The sequence below is a fragment of the Microtus oregoni genome, unplaced genomic scaffold (assembly GCF_018167655.1).
Source record: "Microtus oregoni isolate MIOR12 unplaced genomic scaffold, Mior012 000049F_ref0000343, whole genome shotgun sequence".
NCBI classification, from domain to species: Eukaryota; Metazoa; Chordata; class Mammalia; order Rodentia; family Cricetidae; genus Microtus; species Microtus oregoni.
The window spans coordinates 2,056,338-2,065,900 of record NW_024543223.1 but is presented as its reverse complement, the minus strand read 5'-3'; positions in this window follow the sequence as shown (position 1 = coordinate 2,065,900).

The following is a 9,563-nucleotide window of genomic DNA, read 5'->3' as shown; positions in this document are numbered from 1 at the left end:
ACAAGGGATGGGCGCCATGGGTGGGGGTGACTGGTGGTGGTGATGGTGATCTGGGCATCAGAGGGCAACCCAGGGCAGGTGGCCAGAAACTTTATAACCACGTGCAGGGAAGAGTATACACCCGGTGAGAGTGCCCAGCAGGTGCTGTACACCAGATCACCAAGATAAACACCATGCCTGCCTGCTTCTACAAGGAGCAAGCCGACTTGCTGGGAGGCAAAGGCACCATCATGGCAGAATGTTGCCCACTGCCAAAGCACCTCTCCTAACCTTGTTTCAAATATGGAAGAAATCTCGGAGGGCTTCTTAGAGGTGGTGGTATGCTAAATATTACTGAAGATAAGTACAAAGAAAACTCACCTGATAGAAGGACATTTTCCAGAAGAGACCACCTATGAACAAAGTCTGGGAGGCGTGTGGGTGAGAAGCGGAGGTGAAGGGGCTGTGGGTAGGAAATACAGGTAGTGTTGCCAGTGAAGAGCCCTGGGCACCAGAGGAGAAGGAGGAATGAATTTTGAAGGCACCCCAGAGGCCTGAGTTTCTATCTGCTCAGTTTAGAAAAAGGCAGTGCCAACCTCTGACGGACTGACTGGCTCTCAGTCCTCCAAAGGGCTATAACAGGAAGGCTCTGGATTCCCCCACATCCAACCCTGTCCTGGCAGAGTTAGGGCACAGTGGCTGGAACAGCTCACGGGCCAAGGGTAATATTTTGCTCTAAAGCCTAAGTCCAAAAATGATGATTTTTACCAAGCTGGCAGCATTGGTTCCCTGACTCACTCTGGGTCCCCCCCCCCCCGCCATTCCCTCTCCCCCACCACACCTGGGGCCAAGCAAGAGGCAAGAAAATTATGTTTTCTGATCCCAGCTCTGCCTTGTGCAAGGCCTTAGGCTTCTCAGAGCCTTCTTTGTTTCTTTCTCTGCCCTGCACGTTGGAGGTGTTTTCCGGTGAGGAACTTAAGGACCCAGACCCGTCAGAAAGATCTTAACCTTAGGCTATGCCTGTTTGTGCCTCTAAGTGGCTGTAAGGCTAGCTGAGGCCTGAGCCTTGGAGTGTGAGGTGGTCTCGGAGAAAGAATTGGGGAGCGAGGGGTGGGTTGGCGACTGATGGCACAGCGGAAGCAGGAGGAGAGAAAGTACCTAGAGCCCAAAGGCTGCTGAGAGCAAAGCTTGGGTTGGTGTCTGAGAGCTGAAGGAAAGGCAGCTTGCAGACAGCCAGAGCCGAAGGCAGCGCGGAAGCAAGGTGACTGAGAGGGAGCAGTCGGGCAAATAAGGCTAGACCAAGGTTCCAAAAGAGAACCGGTTCTCGCCGGTGCTGGCTGGGCCCTTTCTCTCTGGGGGCAGAGCTGGGGCCTCCAAGGTCACAACCTTGAGTTTGAGGAGGTCAGCTGACCTGCTTCCCCAACCGGTTTGTCAAGGTCATCACAAGTCTTCTAGCTGTTGTGTCTCTGGGCAACTATAATCTTGGAGGAGAGGAGGGGCTATGAGACCCCTGGGTGGAGTGGATGTCAGAAGAACAGCCCCAGAGACAAAGGGGAGGGCTTAATGTGAGCCAACCTGGATCTCTTATGACTTTTAAGGAGTTCCTGGTGAAGGGAGAAGGAAGGTTCATTGGGGTATAGATGATGTGAACCCTGGTCTGCAATATCATGTGGCAGCTCTATCATAAGGACCCTTGAAGCTTGAGTCTGGTGAGATGTCACCCTTACAGAGATGAGGTGATCCCAGTGAGACTAAGTTCTCTGACACCCACAACTCAAACTCAGACCCTTATCCTAATCACGAATCTGCTGCCCAGTGGGAGGTAGGCCCGTGTGATAGTTTGTTAGCCCCCCCACCACCACCACCAGGGTTTCCCTGTGTAACAGCCCTAGCTGAGCTGTCCTGGAACTCACTCTATAGACCAGGCTGGCCTTGAACTCACAGAGATCCGCCTGCCTCTGCCTCCTGAGTTCTGGGATTAAAGGTGCTCATCACCACCGCCCAGCACTTTGTCAGATTCTTAAAACAAATTCTCTTACTGCTTATGAGCACAGGAGCTGGGTCTCGCCACCCCAAAGTTCTAGATGTACCCTTTATGATACAGGTGGGTAACCTGAGTCCCAGACAGGGCCAGGAGGAGGAGTTAATCACACAGCAAGTCAAGAGCAGAGCCACCGTGGACCTCAGTCTCCTCGATACCTTTTCTTTCTCAGAGTCTGATCCACCCACACAAGCATGAAATAAGATCAGTCCTGGCACATACTGAGCACCTGCTGTGTACACTTCAGTTGTTCAAGGCGGAGCACAGCTCTGTCAAGTAGGTGCTGGGATACGTTCATTTTACAGAACAAAAAACAGGGCAGTTTAGAGACAAGGAGATCCTCATCCAAGTTGGTGTAGCCCAATGGTGGAGGGCTGGCATTTGAAGGCAGAGGTGTGCACCTTTCTTCTTCAGGAGACCAAGGAACCCTTAAGGGATGCATGGAGAGCCATAGAGGGGAAAGCAGATGGCTCTCTCGCAGGCTCTAGAGGCAAGCAGGATGGACTCCAAACTTCTGTGCAGGTCTGACCGGCCTTCTGGGGGCTGATAGGAAAGTGCTAAAGGCTGCAGAAGGCCTCTGAGCCTTCCCAGAGGAGGCAGCTGTGGTGGGAGGCAGTGCTTAGCTCCAACCTCAGAGCCAAGTGTAGACGTGGCTGCTGGACCAGCTGCAGGCAGGGTGGGGCCCAAACCCACATCCAGCCTCCCCGCTGTGATCCCAGCCTAGTCCCTGCCTGCTCCTCTTACTCCCCATCTGGATTGGAGACGAGGACTTTGGGCCTAATAATAGCCAAATGGCAGACAAGGCAGTGCCTGGAGCTATAGCCAGTGATGTGGGGGGGCTTGGGGCCCCATCATCTCCCGCTGGCCTTGAATAGCCTTCAGAACCTTAGAAATATAGAAAGTGCTTATGGGAGAAAAAAATCAAACCACAGCCTACAGTAACTCATTCATCCCTCATGACCACTCAATGGGATAAAGCTATTATGAGCCCTTTTGATGGACAGAGCAACTGAGAGCCACACAGTTGAGCAGCTTGCCCCTGACGACCACTAAATTTGGCACCCAGCAGTTTCTTAGTCCCCTAAGCAGCTGTGTGCTGTGTCCCTCTGGGCGCAGTGCTAAGAAGTTGCAAGGGTGTCAGGTGTTGCCCACAGCCATACTAAGCAATTTCCAATGAAGTCCCACAGCCTTAGAGATAGGCCCCAAGTTGTAACAGAGAAGAGTGATGTGCCCAAGGTTAAACAGCCATGGTGGTGGGAGTTGGGGCCTAAACCCAGGATGCTTCAGCCGTCCATACCTTAGCTTCAGGAAAAAGACAAGCCTGGAGGGAGGTCCTTGCCTCTTGCTGTATGACCATGACACATGGCTTGAGTCTGCCTTCCTCCTCTGTGGACTGGAGGTGTTGGTAGTGCTGTTCATTTTATCCTTACTGTTCTGCTTCTTCTCATCCATTGAAAGAGCTCCAAAGGAAGCTGGGCTATAGTGGCTCATGTCTTTAATCCCAGCACTCGGGAGGCAGAAGCAGGCAGATCTCTGGGAGTTTGAGGCCAGCCTGGTCTACAAGAGCTAGTTCCAGGACAGGAACCAAAAGCTACAGAGAAACCCTGTCTCAAAAAAACAGAACAAAACAAAACAAAAAAAGAGCTCCAAAGGCCTGAGGTCATGGTCACTGATGGGGCCATCTACTCTACAACTCCAGGTAAGTCTGGTTCAGGAGCACAAGGCTGCTGGTTCTGTGAGGCAGAGGCAGAGGCAGGGAGGGGAAACCATCTATATCCCATCACGGCCCTCTTGATCCAGTCTTACTCACTGTCTTGTGGGACCTGCCACATTCTCATGCAGCCCTCATTCTGACCTAGGAACCTAGGGGCCAGTACTTTGTTTTTTTAGTTTTCCTATTTTTAAATTAATTTGTATACATATTGGTGTTGTGCCTGCATGTTTGTCTGTGCACCGTGTGCATGCAGTGACCCAGGAGGCCAGAAGAGGGCATCAGATCCCCTGGAACCAGAGTTACATATGGTTGTGAGCTGCCATGTGGGTGCTGGGAATAGAACCCAGGTCCTCCACAAGAACAAGTGCTCTAAACCCCCGAGCTTTTCCTCCAGTCCTAGAGGTCAGCATTTGAAACAGCACTGGAATCAAGTCCTTCTCTGTGAATGGGAAGTCAGCCTGCCGTATGGCTCACCAGTTGTGTCTCCCAGCTTTTGTACTTGATTGACTTTTCTGTGCAGCCACTCAACTTGTCCATGTGTGCCCAGGACATCTTGGTGCATTTGTGATAACACCAAGTCGTGAACAGGTTCTGAAACAGGTAGACTCAGGACTCAGAACCAAGGCTGGGTGGCAGAACACATAGCCATGGGAGATGGCTGCAGCAATGACACCTAGGCTTCTTGCCTGTTTATTCATCCATTTATTTATTTATTTATTTATTTATTTATTTTATATGTTTTTGAGGCAGGGTTTCACTGTGCAACCCTGGCTGTCCAGGAACTCATACTCTGTCGACCAGGCTGGCCTCAAATTCAGAGATCTGTCTGCTTCTGCCTCCTAATACTGAGATTAGAGGTGTAAGCCACCACTGCCTGGCTTCTTGACAATTTTATTAAATAGAGTTATGAGGCTCAGAAAATTATGCTAACATCTGGAGGCTAACAGGAACTTTGTTGTCAGGCAGTGATGGCACATTCCTTTAATTCTCTGTGAGTTTGAAGCCAGACTAGTTTACAGAGCAAGTTCCATCCAGGACAGCCAGGGCAACACAGAGAAACTCTGTCATGAAAAACCAAAAAATAAAAAAGGTATTTTGTTGAAGTCAAGTATGGAGGTTTCTGCGTGTTATCTTAGCATTTGGGAGGCTGAGGCAGGAGGACTATAAACAGATTGCTCATTCGTTTCCAGGCTGCCCAGACCTGAATAATCACACAGAAACTATATTAATCACAACAATGCTTGGCCAATAGCTTAGGCATATTTCTAGCTAGCTCTTACATCTTAAATGAACCTATTTCTATTAATCTGTGTATCACCATGAGGCTATGGCCTACTGGTAAATTCTGGCATCTGTCTCCTTTGACAGCTACATGGTGTCTCTTTGACTCTACCTACTCTCTCTATCTCTTTCAATCTGCTAATTCTGCTCTGCCATAGGCCAAACCAATAAACCAACAAAATCAACACATATATAGAAGGACATCCCACATTATCTCCCCCTTTCTGTCTATTTAAAAAGTAAAGTTTTAATTTTAACATAGTAAAATTACATATAACAAAACAGGTATCAAAGAAGAATTACACTTACAATATTTAATCTATTTGTATCTGGAAGGTTCATATATAATTTATCATTTATCATAACTAAGAAAAACTATAACTATCTTTTTCCAACTCTTCAAAGACCCCAGAAGGATATAATAATGCCTAAGTCAACAGGAAGTACATTGTGAGTAACTTCCAAAGTTCTAGAATTTACAAACATTTTGCTGCTTGGACAGTCACCCAAAGTTCTTCTGTAATGTTGGGGCATCCATATTTAGCTTACAGGCCCATAATATCTGGCAGACTTTTCCATGAAGCAGGAAATTTGAAGATCTGTTCTGCCTTGTAATGGCAAAGTTTATCAGTTGCTTTCTTCTGTGTTCTGTAGAGTGTCTGGCAGGCTTTTTTTTTTGTTTGTTTGTTTTTTTTTGTTTTTCGAGACAGGGTTTCTCTGTGGTTTTGGAGCCTGTCCTGGAACTAGCTCTTGTAGACCAGGCTGGTCTCGAATTGTTTTTGTTTTTTTTGTTGTTTGTTTTGGTTTTGGTTTTGATGAAGCAGGAACCCTGAAGGGCCCTCCCATCTTTTGGAAAGTTCAGCAGCCTTATTTTTCTGTGGGTCCTGCATGTCCAGTTCATACAGCATACCATCAAGCAGCCCAGGCAAGAGCAGTGTCTTGCCCAGATGTCTAACCTTGTCATTGAAGGCAAAGTCCATAATGAGTTTCTTCAATGCCCATCAACCTCTCTGAAGTAATTGATGCTGCCAGAAGCAGACATGTCTCACTGTTGAGAAAAGTCTAAGTTCTTAAAACCTTTTAAATGCCATATTATATAGGTCTTTGAAGTGTTGAAGATTATCTATCTAACAGAAATATATCTATGCATATCTAGAAAACCTAACTAACATGACTACAAGTTTGACTATTATAAATGACTATTAATCCATAATTTTAAATTATACATTACATTTTAAAATGAGTGTATAAACATAAAACCTTAAACAAGAATAGAAATGTACATATAACAAAATTGACCTTAAATTTCTATCAATAAATCAAAGTCCATACCAATGTAAAGTATTCATTTCTATATCATGCTCCCCCCCCCTTTTTAGAACAGAGGTTGACCATGATCATTAATCAATTATAACCAACCCTTTTAAAATGAAAATAAACATTTACAAACAATCATTTTTGGAATTTGGGCATAGTTTTCTCCAAACTGATTCCTGCTGTTTGTTGGGCAAACTATTTTTCGGGTTCATGGAGACCTTTCAGGAGGGGTCTTGTTCAACAAAACCACATTAGACTGGAATGAATCTACAGATTCTTATCTTCTGTGGAGACAAAAACAGAACCTCTTTTCCAAAGTAATATATCTGTAGACTCAAATTTTAAAGTCAAGATACCTTAAAATATATATGTTGGTTTAGCTTAGCAGCCTGAACAATGATATAGCTCTCTGTACTTAGATCATTCACAGCCAAAAAATTAAAAGAAAACACAATAGTACACATAATCCAGACTCTCTGTGTATTTTCTATCTTTATGTGGATTTTTAAAAACTCTTTTACTTTTTAATATTGAATTGTCTTTACTCCTTTAGTCTATGACTATGACTTTCTGTACTCTTTCTTCTCTCTCATAAGCCCATGTACATTTATCCAACACTGTGACCCATTCAGAGGTCTTTTTTTTTTTGTCTGAATCTGCCTTTATTGCATATCTATAATCATTTTCTGACCAGGAGCACTTTTTTTTTTTAATGCTAAGTGGGCATGGTAAGGACCAACTCCGCGCTCTGCCTGTTTGCTCTGCCTAGTCCAACATACTCCAGCTCCATGAGTCCCCCAGCTCCAGGGATGCAGCGGGTCTGTGTTGCCATTATGTAATTTGTAACACTTTGCTCACAGACCCCATTTAGGTGCTCCTAACAGGACCAGCATAAACCAGGAAGCTAGCTCTTAAAGGAGCCGTGCAGTTTTTACTGCTAATGCTGAGTCAGGAAGCCTTCTCTTAATGGAGTCATGCCAAACAGAGCTCACCGGACAAAATGCTGCTACCAAGAAGCCATGCTTAACTCTGCTCTTTTGTGTCTAGAATTCTTTCCCAAGCTCTCCCAGGTTTTATGTGGATGTAGTCGGTCCATGTTGGTGCCATTATGTAAACAAAGATCGCCTGTTCATTTTCTGACCACCCAGTCCCTAGTAATCATGCAGAAACTATATTAATCACAACACTGTTTGGCCAATAGCTTAGATGCATTTCTAGCTAGTTCTTACATCTTAAATAATTTCTATTAATCTGTGTATCACCACGAGGCTGTGGCCTACTGGTAAATTCTGGCATCTGTCTCCTTCAGCAGCCACATGGCATCTCTTTGACTCTGCCTATTCTATCTCTCCTAACCTGGCTATATTCTGCCCTGTCATAGGCCAAAGCAGCTTTATTCGTTAACCAATAAAAGAAACACATATACAGAAGGACATCCCACATCAGAGGATAGCCTAGGTCAAAGAGTGAAACAGGCGGTGGTAGCACACACCTTTAATCCCAGAACTCAGGAGGCAGAGACAGGTGAATCTCTGTGAGTTTGAAGCCAGCCTGGTCTACAGAGCGAGTTCTAGGACAAACTCCAAAGCTATATAGAAACCCTGTCTCAAAAAATCGAAGCCAAAATTAAACAAAACAGAAAGTCATGGATGAGGGCATTCCAGGAAGAGCCAGTATGTGTGTAAATGTCCTGACATAACCCGGGGACATAGGGGCTCTTTTTCAGGTCTTAGTCTTGCAAATAAAATAATTTAAAATGGACTCAGAAGGAAATTTGATAACAATTCTATTGGTGTTTGAGAAAGAAAGTAACAGGGCAGGCAAGCTGGTGCCTCCATGGTTGCTGGGGGGGGGGAGCAAAAGAGCAGAAAAAAGGGAGCTTGCCATTTGAATTGTGAGCCAAGAGAGCAGCAGAGTGAGCAAAGGAAGGTTTAGGCGGCTGCTTGAGCAAGAGTGAGCATCAGGTGTTGAAGTGCAAGATGGGAAAGGGGGACCAGTCCACAGAGAGAAGGTTTCACATGAGACTCTGCAAGTGTTTGCATTGAGGGAGAGACCTTTGCAGCAAATACTTACCTCACTAGGCAGAATAGTTAGTCTTCCAGGCTCCGCTTTTCTTTCTTCTTCTTCTTTTTTTTTTTTTTTTTTTTTTTTTTTTTTTTTTTTTTTTTGGTTTTTGGAGACAGGGTTTCTCTGTGGTTTTGGAGCCTGTCCTGGAACTAGCTCTTGTATACCAGGCTGGTCTCGAACTCACAGAGATCCGCCTGCCTTTGCCTCCCGAGTGCTGGGATTAAAGGCATGCGCCACCACCGCCCGGCTTTTCTTTCTTCTTATCGTATCTTCAGGTGTATCAAGAGAGACTGGCTGGTCTTCAGGTTTAAGACATGATATTCTCCTTACCAGGTCTCCAGCCTTGTCTGGACAATGGACTCTCCTGCCATCTGCATCAGATGGGTTTTTCAGTCACTGACCCATCCATTTGGAAACTGGCTGCCACACTGTCCCAAAAGAAGCAGGCATCCTGAGAGTCATACTGGGAAACAAGCCCAGGGAAGTGGGCAGCTGCAGAGGGCCCCTTTGATTCCCACTCTTCCTGCCTGGTCCCTCTGTCTCTAAGGCAAGCCTAGGGTCCTTCCTGTGCTGGCTAAATTTTTTTTTTTAATGTTAACTTGATACAAGTTAAGCTCATCTGAGAGGAGGAACCTCAATTGAGAAGATGCCTCCATAAGATCAGGCTGAAGGCAGGTATGTGGGACATTTTCTTAATTAGTGATTGATGCCAGCCCATTGTGGGTGGCAAAGCTCTGGGCTGCTGGTACTTGGTTCTATTAGAAAGCAGACTGAGTAAGCTATGGGGAGCAACCCAGTAAGCAGCACCCCTCCATGCCTCTGCATCAGCTCCTGCCTCCAGGTTCCTGTCCTGTGTGAGTTCCTGTCCTGACTTCAGTTATGAACAGTGATATGGAATTGTAAGTCGAATAAACCCTTTCCCCAACTTGTTTTTGGTCATGGTGTTTCATCACAGCAATAGAAATGCTAATAAGACAGTGCCTCTATTTTCTCTGAGTTCAAAGGGTGAGAGAGAAGTGGTGTGTGTGTAGGAAAGGTGAGGGCAATGCGGGCTGGGCAGAAGAGTCCCGCAGGCAGGACTGCCTACAAAACATGGTGCTCTTCCTTCAGAGAACTAAGAATCTGGGCCAGCGAGTTGATTCAACAAGCTTGCTGCCAAGTCTA